The sequence below is a fragment of the Hordeum vulgare genome, chromosome 5H, assembly GCF_904849725.1.
Source record: "Hordeum vulgare subsp. vulgare chromosome 5H, MorexV3_pseudomolecules_assembly, whole genome shotgun sequence".
Classification (NCBI taxonomy): domain Eukaryota; kingdom Viridiplantae; phylum Streptophyta; class Magnoliopsida; order Poales; family Poaceae; genus Hordeum; species Hordeum vulgare.
Genome location: NC_058522.1, coordinates 380,963,202 through 380,977,768, shown reverse-complemented (window position 1 = coordinate 380,977,768; position 14,567 = coordinate 380,963,202).

Here is a 14,567-nt window from a genome sequence, read left to right as displayed (position 1 = left end):
TAGATCGTATACTCCACCCCATGCCTCTGAGACCTAGCCTTCCATGACTACACCGAATAACCACCCCACGCCGTCCAAAGTAGCTCCCAGGTCGGAGAACCTGACGGAGCCGTCATCTTCGAAGCCTGCGTCGACGAATCCTGAGATGAAAGAGAAGGGCACGTCGGAGAAGCCGGCGAAGCAAAAGATGAAATAAAACGACAATGGAGCCGATCACCATCGAGAGAATCCTCCGATAACAATCGAGATCCTTCTATTATGTATACTCCCTCCTTCCCAAGTCTAATTTTTTGCATGCAATCCCATAATTTACAGCGCACTTGATCTTATTTAGCTACAGCCGTTCTCTTTCAGAAAAATTTATGGCGCACTTGCCTTTTGCAATCCCATAATTTACGACGCACTTGCCTTTTGATCTAGTTTAGTTACACCGTTCTCTTTCAGAAAAATTTACGGCGCACTTGCCTTTGATCTCATTTAGTTACGTCCATAACGAACTATCCCTATTTTACTGAAGGGAGATGGGTGTGTCTAAGGCACATCTAGATGTGCCCTAATTATCGCACATCTAAGTGAATCAATCAATCTAGAAAGAAAGGAAAAAAGGACAAAAAATGCTTGCACGAATCTTAGCATAAAATCAATGACATAGGACTTAGCATCAAATCAATTTGCCGACAGAGATAGCTTGTTTTTCTATGTCTGGTGTTCATTATATGGCCTAGAAGCTCTATGATTTCATGCAGTAGCGTAGAGCACAATTTTTATGTTGGTATATATAAGTTGTAGTCGTCTGTATGAGTGTTTAAATTGTATACCATCCTGAATCTAATCACACTTGCACATCCATTGAACCCAGGATGCTTCTTTGCCGCCATATGAGGAGTTAATGAACGGATTAAACATGCAGCAAAGGACTGGGTGGACTTCTCAAGACACCTAGCATCAAAATTAGATGTGTACTGTGCGTGGCCATCGCTAATTCATATGATGCAGAGGAGGATGCCTTTATCATCAATGGGAGACCATGTAGGATCGCACTAGAAGATGTAGCGCATATAACAGGCATGCCCTGCGATGGGAAGAAGCACGTCCCTTCAAATCTTGATGATAATATGGAGTTGTGGAAGAAACTGAAAGAGCGTAACGACACGAAAATAACTTTCAAAGGATTACTAGCCAAGATGAAAGGCGACAACACACCAAATTTTGTCGGGCCATTTGTCTTGTACACCATAGGAAATATGTATGCTGAAAAAAAGAGGAGTATGTGGATAACAAATATATTGGGATTGTTAGAAACGTTGAGACGATAAAGGGCACAAATCTTGGACAGCTAACGCTTGACTACCTTATGGTTAGCGTGAAGAATGTTGTATATGGTGAGGCAATTCTAGAGGGGAATCTACCACTGCTGCAGGTAATTCGCAGTAGTACAATTATCAGTTACCTAACATACATTACATAATGTACGAGAATGTTTGTAAACTGCTTTTGTTGTCATGCAGACATGGTACTAAGAGAAGTTCAGAGTGCACCAATTGGACTCTAGCATCTCGTATGAATCAAGGTTAAGGCCGCTGATCCGGAACTGGAGCGAGGAGAAGGCAAAAAGTTTGACAATATAATCCAGAACAATTATCTGGGAGTTGGAGAGGTAAAAATGTGAGCGAATTGCCTGGATTATGTAACGTATATATTTTCTAAATCATACTAATGACACTAAATTGCAGTATGTTGAGGACCTGATGAGGCCTTTCATTCCAGCACGAGATGGTACGTTGGCCAAACCGAAGACTGGCGCTCAGGTAAATGAGTTACATCAAGCACAAATATATATTGTAACATTCCAACTAGTATGAAGTTATATGATTCTAACTGTTTCAAAGTCTCTAATTAAGGTACTCGTCGGACGTGTATTGACTGATTTGCAAGAAGTTGCCTCCCTCGTGCAGGAGGCCAGTGCAGAACAAGTCTATAGGATGTGCACCCTTGAAAATAAAATGGATGAGTGCCTTAGGTGTACCCGTATAAATGGCAAGCTCACGGAGGATCTCATCAAAGAATTGAAGGTAAGCATAGAATTATGAGATTAGTATATATAATTGGAAATTTACATGTACAAGGTTTTTTCTAAATTAGTTTACTATGAAAACACCCCAGACTAACATGTATTTTTTAAGAAAAAATGCGATGAAATATTTCCAGCAGTGGAGGACATACATCTTTCTGACCTCAGGGCACCTTCACACCCAATGCATGCCTCTGTTGAGAATGCTAAGCAGGATTCTGACCAGGGGAAACAAAAGTATGTCACGGAGGTCGCTGCTAAGCACCATTGTAAGCAGGGAATAAAAAATGATGACATGGAGCCCCCCATGAAGAACCTTGATGAAGATTTTGACATACCCATGTTAACTTAATTATGAAACAATCATTGTCATTTCAGAAATAACATGTGATCTTCCACGTACAGGATAAAGCATTCGAAAGAGCTACTGTAAAAATCAAATAGGATCTCAGTGCTGTTCATAAGCTTTTTAAAGAGGTGGATGATATCCAGGGTGCTCCTAGTTTGGATGATGCATCCATTCGAAAGCAGCAAGAAGTGTGGTTGAATCGACGCCACCAAATCATGGGGCAAAAAGGAAAGGGTGGTATTGCAATTATTTAAGAATGACGAGTATGTTTCGGACGATACTGAGAAGGAAAAAAAGGAAAAACAAGACTCCATCACAGTCTACAAATGATTCTGAGGACACGAACAATAAAAAGAGGAAAATCGGCTCTAGCAACTTCAAAAAGAGGTCAGAAGTTCCTGAAATCCAGAGGGATCAGCTAGACGTGGTTCGACAGGATTTCGTGGCGTCAGTGATCAACACTACAAATCATGAAAAACAAATGGTCTTAGTTGATGACATTGTCGTGCTATCGAAGCATTTGCATTGTCTCACCCAAAAAGATGAATCTTAAGATGGTGTATGGTTGGGTCATGAAGTAAGATATTTCACAAATTAGTTTATGAAGTTTCATTTTTGTACATTGCAATTAACTTGATTATTGTTTTAGGTGGTTGATGCTGCGATCCAGCGCATGCATCATGATGAACCAATTGACACAAGGGGCGACCAATTGGTTTACATTGAGAGGGTGGCCAACATCGCTAAGCTCGAAAGAGATGGTAGGATAGAGGAGTGCTACGAGGATGCTTTGGCAGGCATTCTGGAACAACACAAGGCACCAACTACCTGAAACATGATATGGTATTTTAACCTAACGTAGAATGGATTTTTTTTATTACTATACACATTGATCTAATTATCTGTGCACTCCTCTATGGTACCCAGAGAAGTAAATAACGTGGTGAGAATTTAAATGTCCACTGGTTCCTTGTGGTCGTAAACTCCAGAAGGAAGGAGATTCAGGTTCTTGATTCACTTTTCTACTGTATGGTACCCAAATAAGTAAAGAACGTGGTGAGAATTTCAACATATTTAATTATAACAATGGATTTAACATTGTATGTAAGTATTAGTCGTAGGCAACTTCTCATCCCATTGGGCTTGCAGGTACGTGGGATGGAAGGACATCTGAGTGCAGCGATGCGAGTCAATGGGATTTTGAATAATGCATGGGAAGACATTAACGTGACGCAATGGCCAGTACGGAATACTAAAGTGCCAAAAGCCAATGAGATGTCAGTAAACAATATTAGCTTTTGTTTTTGTTTTGGATTGTTAATATTTGAAATGCTGATCTAACAAAATAAAATGTTGCAGTTCTTGTTCTGCACTGTACATGCTAAAGAACATCGAAGTATTTACGGGAGTAAAACTGAGCATGCAATATGACCAAGTTCGTAGAGTAACACCTAAAATTATGTCATTTTCTGAAACTTATGGAATGATACTAACATATCCTCGCATGCAGGCCTACATCATCAAATTCAAAGAGAGCTACCTGTTGTGCTTCTCGACTCACCCTACAACAAAATGAAATACAAGGAAAGATTCAAGTAGTACCATGCTAGTCTATCGGACGCAGCTGCGGTTGAAGACAATGAAGATGCAAGCAGTTAATCCAGCAGTGTGGTTCATTCTTACATGTGGAGTGTACACTTGGCCATAAAGCTATAGAGTAGGGTGTGGTTGGGTTTTAGTCCCGAAGAAGGTTTCCTAGTCGTGTTCTTAGTCCATTGCGGATGAGTCAAGTTGTAAAACTCCAATAATATTGGTTACAATACTTTGCTTGAAATAAATTTCGTCTTTACAGGAGCTCGTAGAAATCTATATTTTGTTTTTACAACCATGTGACAGTAACAGTGGCTGGGCAAGGTTCGGACCAACTACAGTGCACGGGCAACCCTAGAAGAATAATGGATTATGATATGTCTATTTTCATACGAGAGAAAAAGGTACGAGCATGAGCATAGCCGCACAAACAGAAGAAAAGATACTCCATGAATCAACACGCCATCCCAGCTATCCCAAAAAATGGCACAGCCAATGTCTCGTAGGCAGGCCGCAAAGCCAATAAAAGAGAGCATAGGATAACAAGAGTAAAGCACGTACCATAGGGGGCCTTTGCAGGTATTGCAACGACCATGGTGTAGCATGGTAGGGCATGCAGTGAATTGAATGGATCTCCGGGTTTGCACGCACCTTCAGCAGCACAGTGGGGTGGCCATGGTACATCCATCATGCCCCAGGGAATCACAAAGCATGTTGTATCATAACCCTGCAAAAAAGAGGAAAAATTACTACTTGTACTCACCTTGTCAAATGTGTCCAGCTAACATATGCTCCACATAACTAAACTCAAGTTCATTATCTATTGCAACATATTCAAGTATCGAATGCTCATTCCTTTGTATCTGCTTTCTGGGAGGATCATTACTCTGTCTTTAACAAGGCTAAAACATCATAATAAGAATTAACACTAATCGTCAAATGGTGGATACCCAATGTGAATCTAACCTCAACTGCGACACGACGATCTAGATCATGGTGTCATGCCGGTGACGATGGAGACCATGCCGATGATTTGGAGATGGAGATCAAAAGCACAATATGATCCCTCACTAAAATGATAATCCTTTTATGCATCTTATTTTGCTTAGGACGACGGCATCATTATAAGAAGATCCCTCACTAAAATTTCAAGAAAAAATTGTTTTCTCCCCAACTGTGCACCATTGCAAAGGTTCGCCATTTTGAAGCACCAAGTGATGACCGGGTGCGATAGACTCTAGATTTGCATACAGCGGGTGTAAGCCAGTTTTGCACATGTAGATCACTTGGGTTAAACTTGACGAGCCTAGCATGTACAGATATGGCCTCGGAAGATAAGAAACCTAAATGTCGAACATGAGTCATATAGTAGATATGATCGACATGGAGATGATCACCATTGAAACCACCTCATCTCACGTGATGATCAGAATTGGGTTGGTGGATTTGGATCATGTAACACTCAAACAACCTGAGGGATGTTGCGTTGAGTGGAAGTTCTTTAGTAATATGATTAATTGAACTCATTATCATGAATATAGTCTAAGTTGTATTTGCAAAGTATGTTGTAGAACAATAGCTCACGCTGTAGCTAGCTCCCATGTATTCTTAATACAATCCTAGAGAAAACTAAGTTGAAAGATGATAGTGGAAATTATGCGGACTCGGTCCGTAAACTAAGGATTGTCCTCATTGCTGCACAGAAGGCTTTTGCCCTTGATGCACCGCTTGGTATGCCACCCCCTCAAGCATGATATGTGGATGTTGTGAACATGTGACAGACACACTTTTGGTGACTACTTGATAGTTTAGTGTGTCGTGCTTTACGTCTTTGAATTAAGGCTACAAAGACGTTTCGAACGTGATAGAGCACATGAGATGTTACATGAGCTAAAATTGAGATTTCAGGCTAGTGCCCGTGTTGAGAGGTAGGAGACCTCCGACAAGATTCTTTGCGTGAAAGATGAAGGAGAATAACTCAGTTGGTGAGCATGTGCTGAGATTGTAATGTTGAGGCTCTGCTAATTTTTTGGTATCATTCTTCAATAAACTAGAATGTTCCTTAACAAAATATTTCAGAGGTATGTAATACCTAGGAATTTTCTCAAGATTTCCTTGAGGACAAGCTCACACCATTCTACAAGCTCCTTCCGTCTGTACATACTTAGGCTATTTGAAACCCTAAGGAGGGAGGGAGGGAATGGAGGTGGCGGCCGACGGCGACATACATACCTCTGGCGATAAGGCTAGGGCGGAGGTCGAGGTCGTAGCAAGGGCGGAGGAGGCATCGGGGTCGAGGTCGCCGCGCGCGGGGCACCATAGTCATTGGGGCACCAGAGGTCACGCGGGGTCGAGGTCTCCGCCTGTGGGGCAACACAATCGCCGGGGCAGCAGAGCTCACGGGGGGGTCGTGACGCGCGGCAAGATCCTATCGCGGGGATATAACCTTACCATCGGCGAGGGATCTTGTTGCGTCCCCTTCCCGTCGGCAAGGATCTTGCTGCGACGAGGGAGTAAAACCCTAGAGAATGGGATAAAAATTGAACCGAAAGTAGCCAACAAATTCATACCGAAACAACCCTCGAAATATTTGGAAGGGAAAATCATCTCAGTTCAAAATATTTGTTCTCCTGAAAATGCCCCTCGGGGTCTCATATAATACACGTGACATCAGTGTATTGCATCAGATCTGGACCGTCGAATTCGCTCCAACGGACGGTCCATATCGACCGGAGGCACTCTAAAATGACTCGGGACAAAACATTACCACCATGGGTCGTGGCGCTCTTGTCAAATCGGTTCTCACTTCCCAAGCGGTATACCCTTACACTCTGCTTGGCATATGAAATGACATGGATGTCGCCTAGAGGGGGTGAATAGGCTCTTTAAAATAATTACGGTTTAGGCTTGAACAAATGCAAAATAAAACTAACGTTTAATTTGCCAAGCACAAAACCTAAAACAACTAGGCTCATGTATGTGCACCAACTCCTTATGCTAAGCAAGATAAACAACTAAGTGATAGCAAGATATATGACAATAAACAATATGGCTATCACAAAGTAAAGTGCATGATTAAAGGGTTCGGGTAAGAGATAACCGAGGCACGCGGAGAGTATGATGTATCCCGAAGTTCACACCCTTGCGGATGCTAATCTCCGTTGGAGCGTGTGGAGGCACAATGCTCCCCAAGATGGCACTAAGGCCACCATAATCTCCTCACGCCCTCGCATAATGCAAGATGCCGTGATTCCACTAAGGGACCCTTGAGGGCGGTCACCGAACCCATACAAATGGCAACCCTTGGGGGCGGTCACCGCTACCCGTACAAATTGCTCGGGGCAATCTCCACAACCTAATTGGAGACCCCGACGCTTTCCCGGAGCTTTACACCACAATGATTGAGCTCCGAGACACCACCAAGCTTCTAGGATGCCAAAGCATCCACAAAGAACAATCTCTAGGGTACTACGTACCAAAGGTTAATAAGCTTCTCAACTTCTCACTTCCACGTATCATCGTGGAGAACTCAAACCGATGCAACTAATGCAATGGCAAGAACACACGAAGTGGTCAAGTCCCTCACACTCAAATCCCTCCACAACAACAAAAGCCGTGGAGAAATATGAGAGGAAGAACAAGGAACTCACAAAGAACTCCAAGATCTAGATCCAAGGGGTTCCCCTCATATAGAGGATAAAGTGATTGGTGGAGATGTGGATCTAGATCTCCTCTCTCTTTTCCCTCAAGAACTAGCAAGAATCATTGGAGGTATTAAGATTTAGAAAGCTCTAAGAAGGTCAATAATGGGGGAAGAACACAAGCTCAACGGATAGATAAGTCCAAGGAGGAAGAAGACCCCCTTTATATAGTGGGGGAAGGATCAGAACGTTACCCCCACTTATAGCCCGCGCACAGCGGTACTACTGCTAGCGAGGCACGGTACTACCACTGCCTCTAGCGGTACTATCGCTTCCCCTAGCGGTACTACCGCTCGCGAGGAGCGGTACTACCGCTAGGCCACGGTAGTAAAGATATTACTGTCGGGCCTACCACCGCTTGGAAAAGTATTCGCAAAAAGTCCAACGAAGTACAACCGCTCAGACAGAGGTACTACTATCCCGAAGCGGTACTACCGCCCACCCGGAGCGGTACTACCGCTAGGGAGCAGTACTACCACTTGGCACAAGCGGTACTACCGCTTGCCACTGAAACAACCATAACTTTCGCATACGAGCTCCGAATCGAGCAAACCCAAGCTTGTTGGATTCAGGATGATAAGAGCTATCCAAACAGCGACGTAGAGATGTGAAACCTCTATGAATGAAGAACCGGCAAAAATTCCAACATCGAAAACATCATAGTAGATGCATATGGACTCCATTTTCGATGAACTCGAGCTTGTCATGAAGATGACCATAAGCTCTAAAACTCACAAAGAGAAACACCAAACAAGAACCAAGAAGTATAATGCAAGGATGCAAATGGTTTGAGCTCTCAACGAACGATACGATCGATCTACTCACTTGAGAGCCCCCCTTGACAGTACGCCAATCTACCCTAAAACAGAAAACCTATCAAGGGCAAACCTATACCTTGCACCTTGTCCTCTTGAGCTAGATGACGATGATCTTGGCTTCCTCAAGATGGACCACCTTCTTGATTGCGTTGGCTTGATGAAGACTAGTTGATTGCTCCCCCATACACATCATGGGTGAGACGCTCTTCAGCATATCTTCACAAGTCCATTGCCACCACAATGGATGGCATGCTTCAAGCATGATATCTTCGTGCTGATCCACTTGAACTTGCACACCGCAATCTTGATGACGACCACCACTTGACGTCATCCTTCATGGGTTGTATGAGATCTTCCTCTAGACGCAATCCCATGGAAACACACCACATAGAACTCTCACGAAGACCATGGGTTAGTACACAAACACATAATGGACAATGCTTACCATACCATGGGATCACTTGATCCCTCTCGGTACATCTTGTACGCTTTGTGTGTTAATCATCTTGATTTACTCTTTGTCTGACGATCTTGATCAACCTTGTGCCTCTATGACCATTATTTGGATAATACCTTGAATACCACCTTGGTCATCATATAAACTCCTTGAACCCAACAGATGGACTTCAAGAAGTGAATATGGACAAATCCTATAAACATAACTTAAGGCAAGCATTAGTCCATAGGAATCGTCATGAATTACCAAAACCACATATGGAGAAATATGCTCTAACGGCATACCATCTAGTGTCTCCTACAAACTTAGCAAGATCGAGCATGCATTCTTATGGGCGGGGCAGACAAGGTACCAGTGCAAAATGCAAAATCAACTAGAAAGCAGTTGGTCATTTGAAAGAGTTTGGTGGGATCGGTATCCTCAACCTAGAGAAATTTTCTCGAGCTCTCAGGCTCCATTGGCCATGGTTTGAATGGAAGGACCCCTCCAAGTTATGGATGGGACTGAAGAACCCTTGCGATGAAACCGACATCGATGGGTTTTATGCTTTCACAAACATTACTCTTGGAAATGAAGCGCACCCTCCTTTTTGGATTTTCCATGGGTGCAAGGGCGCAAGCCAAATGACGTTGCCCCGTTGATTTGTACATCGCAAGGAAAAGGTGGAATGTGAGAGAGGGAAGGGATGATGAAGCATGTATTGAAAAAATTAAAGCCCTTACCACTTGGACCTTGGATGTCATCTGGGAATTTATCACTCTCTAGGCGTGCCTTCACAATACCCCACTACATGAAGATTTCGAGGATGACATAATTTGGAAGCTCGCTTCTTGTGTTCACTACTTTGCAACCTTCGCTTACCAAGCTTAGTTTGTGGGAACCATACACACTAACACACCTCCATGAATACAACAGTTTGGAAGTTGTGGGCACCTTCCAATGTCATGTTTTCCGCTTTGCTTGCCATTCAAGATAAGATTTGGACCATTGACCACCTGGTCAAGTGGGGATGGCCACATTCTGATCTTTGTACTCTATGCAGGAGAGAAAATGAAACCGTGACACCCTTATTCTACAAATGTCGCTACACTTTGAGGATTCGGGGTCTAGTCAAGGTGTTGCTCCAACTATACACGATCGACACATCCACATGGGGGACCAAGAGATCCACCAAGGAGTGGTGGACTGCAATGTCAGACACACACAGCCCTCAATGGAAGGCAATGTCATCGGTCACCATGGTTATTTAGGCCATTTGGAATGAAAGGAATACTCGGGTCTTCTATCACACAATCCACCCCTTCTTTTGTCATCTTTGACATGATCAAAAACGACGCAAAGCTTTGGTCCATTACACGGGCGAAACATTTGGGTAAAATCATGCCGGGAGAGTAACAACTTCTTGTAATACGTGAGTATTATAATAAAATTATAATTTCTTCTTAATTAATGAATGAGGCACAACTTATGCCTCCGTTTAAAAAACGGTTTGAAAAAATGCTCGGAAAAAGGTGTACGTAATTAGTGAACATCTTCTACAAGACAACACGATGTGTTTTGGTTCAAAAAAATTGTAACTTACAGGTATACATGCCATCTTAATACAGTTATTGTCAATGTACCACCACAAAAGCATGCAATTGCCAAGTGGTACTATTCCAATGTGATGGAATATTGCTCCTTAGCTCTCTATCAGAATCGTAGATGTGTTATCCCTCTCATGGGTGGTTGAGTGATTGGCATGAATCTTCATGTGGCTTCACATGGCCTCTTGAGAGTAGGTTGGTTCGGCGGTTGCCTCCGGTGAGGTTGGATTCACTTGCTCAAAGAGAAGGAATGGTGATGACGTTGCTCAGGGAGAAGTGTAGACACCAATGTGCTACCTCGATGAGGCTTTCTACGCATAGGTGCGTGTGGGGTATATTAAGTGTGCCGATCAATGGGTCACAAGGATTTTCACCTAGTTTTTTATTAACCACGTGATTCTCTTCTTCTTAATGAAATTGATTGATGAGGCAAATCCATTTAAAAAATAAACACAATCATTGTCCCACTCTCACTGGGGAAATAGGTTTGACCATGAACAAATGATCACACTACCCTTGCAAGGGGAAAATGTGAGTATTTGTTTTCCTCAAATTGAAAGCCACACTTTCAAGTGTTGGGGAAATATTAGGAAAAGTTTTGTGTCTTAGTTTCGAATTAATAGTAAGTCTAAACATTTGAGCATAAATATGTCATTTCATGGTAAATGATAAATAATCCATACGTGTGTTTTTACCATAATTATGTTGCTTGCACCTTGCCAACTCTTTCTTGAAAGTTAGCATAACCTCAACTCATGCAAAATCCATGACCTGCAGCAAATTATTCAGATTTTGAATATCTTGAAACTATTTCTACCTCCCCCCCCCCCTCCGGGATTGTAAGGCTACTCTCGATGTTTGACTCATAGCGCGGTTCATAGGCAAAATGTTGAGGTGACAGAATAATAATAAAGGGAGGTGGACTTACTCCCGAATCTTTTGAGTTCCACTACTCTCAATAACTACACCGCAATGTTGAGATGCACACATGGTCTGTACACAAATAAATACAACATCACTTGGATGTGACACTTACATTACAACGCATCGGAGTGGTTGCCTCTAAAAATCTCCCGCCACCTAAGGGCCAGTTCTTTTGTAAGCTTCTCTCACCTTATTGTGAAAATAAGCCAAGAACCCAAAAGAACTCGTTTGAGGGTCTTGGGCTTAGCTTATTTTCACAGAAGCCTCCTTCACAATGAAAATAAGCTCGGAGTGGAGCTCCTTCCCGCAGAAGCCCAATTAAGATGAAAGGGTATATCTTATTGCCATTGTTGCTTCCACAATTTACAGAAAAAATGCCACCGCCCCAGCCCCGAGGCCAGATCCCCCGATCCCCTCGTCCTCTCTCTCGCTCGCTCGTCTGACTCGCCTCGCTAGGGTTCCTTCCACACAGCCGCCGTCGCGGCGCCGCCGGTCTCCGTCAATTCAGCCCGTCCCTTCGGCGCCGCCAAGATGGATGGCAGGTAGGCCACTCTCCGTCGCTGCACCTCCCTCTCGCGCCTCACTACGCAGCAGATCTTCCCCATCCGCCTCCAGCCTTTCCGTTTGCTTCGGTCGATGCCCCACTCCGGCAGCCGCATCCAGCACCACCTGCGGACCAGGACGACCTCCATCTTATCCCCCGCTGGTTCATGCTCAAACCTGCACTCCCTCCCTCTCCTTCCTCCCATCTTCCTGATCTGCTGGGATATGCTTCGATTTAGATGAGCCATTTCGTAGCCCAAGGGTATTATAGACTATTCACCGGAAGTATGAGAAAATAAGCCAAACGAGGGAGTCTAAAAAGAACTGGACGACTTATTCTCATGGACTTATTTTCATGGCAGCTTATGTGAGGCTTATTCCCATCCCAGCTTATGCATAAGCTGCAGTCCAAAAGAACTGGCCCTAAGATGACTTTGCTAAAAGTGCATTGGGAGTTATCTAAGGTGATCATCTCAGCGCGACATGACCAATACACGGATTAACTGCATCCTCATGAAAAATTGATTCGTGAGAATAACCACCCACTTCACAATGCCAAAATTATCCTTTAGTGGCCGTGATTAGAGTTCTGATCACTCGTCTCCTTGCTACCATGTGCGTGAAAATAGCCAACCACCATGTTCATCCCGCTCATGCATTGGTGGAAGGTTGTTGTTGTGGATTGTGGAAATCATATTCCTTTGTTCCAGAGCAAAACAAGGGTTTAATGTGTCGGTGACTAGTGCGACATCATGGCTTGATAGGAATAACATATTGCTCATTTCAACAAGGTGCACCATATTTTCAGAAGCTCATCATGAAATAAGCTCCATGTTAAGCGTGCTTGGCCTCGGGTAAATTTGAGAATAGGTGAACGACAATGAAGTTGTTCTCACGTCTGCACGATTGAGGACAACGTGCACAACAAAGACTAGTGTTGATCTGTGGGGTTAGTCAAGATTAGGTGATATTCATGCATAATGGACCAGATGATGGTTGTGGCTAGGGTGTTACACTAAGGGCTTCTCCAAGTTCCTTCCCCAAACCTCCGGCATCTCTTTGTCCAAAAAAACCAAGGGCCTCCCCCAAACTCAATCATGTATGTCTAGACTCCCCCCCCCCAAAACCCAACCCATATGTGGGGAAGAAGTCGGGTAGTTTGGGCATGTCCGTCACACCAACCCTAACCCAGGAACATCCCAAAACTCACAATAAAATGTGTAACTTAACTTCCACACTCTCTCTACACCCTACCCTCTCATCTCCACTCCACCCCAAAACCTTGGTTAATCGGTCCTCATCCATCGTCGGTATGAAACGATATGGGACAAAGCAATTACACAACATCAGTTAGGAGTTCCTCGAGGCAAAGGACAACGAGGACCTCACCTTACACCGCTCAGAACACCAGAGGATATAGTGCAACTCGACTAGTTGGGCGCCGGCCCCACCACCCTGATGTTATTCAAGTGGCATTGTGTTGTTCCTATCGTTGTGATGTCAGTTGCTCACCCGCTGAATGTCATTCCCTCCATGGTTTGATTCGATATCTTCTGCTTCATCCCTAGCACCCCGGTGCTAGTACAGCACCTACACATCCGAGGTTGTGGCTTGAGCAGCCCGGCACGACATGTTCAGACCGTGATGTGCTTCTAGGGTGTCGTGTCCAGATCGTGCGGCGCATCACGCAACACCGGCTCGTCTAGCTGCCATTTGGTGCCCGAGTTGTTCTCCTTCGAGGACCAAGAGGTGATCCATGACATCCTGCAACGCTCCTTGACCATGAAGGTGTCGCTCGCCACCGTCGGAAGAACATGAAGGCACTTAGGAAGGGATAAAGGCTTCACAATGCAAAGCTATAAAAAATCTAAGCAAAACCCCTTGTCGGAGAACAAGTGATGTCGTGTGACCCCTCATAATAAGTATGAGGAAGAGAAGTAGGACTCCGACGACGGCTTCGTCACTACAACATTCACCTTCACGTCACAAAACGCCAATGAAGAGTTGTTTCTAATAAGTGTCACATGTGCTACCTCCTATGTTCAATATGTGTTTTATGAACTGTGTTTAACTACATGACATCCCACATGTTGTTGCGGGAACTGTTATCAAATAATTTGGCGTTTAAGTATGAGAAACTTTATGAAACATAGTATAAGCTGACGATGAAGAATGTGTTTGAAAGAAATATTTTTTAGAGTAAGCATCTAAAGAAAATTTGATGAAAAATCTGAAGATGAGTTTGATTTTTGTTTTGTTAAATTATTATTTTGAAAATATATCTACGAGGTGATATGAAACAAAAATAACATCGAGTACAGACAATAGAGACATCTCAACCATTGGCTAAACCTGAAATAACAGTAACAACTACTCATGTGCATTCACAAAGAAACAAAGCTCGCATAGAAAAATAAAATGTGAGTTCACCCATAATTTTTATTTTAGTATACAAAAAGAAGGCCGCTTATAAATCATGAGGCCCACTGTTGAGTAAATCACGCTTCTTACCAGATCAGCCATGTGAG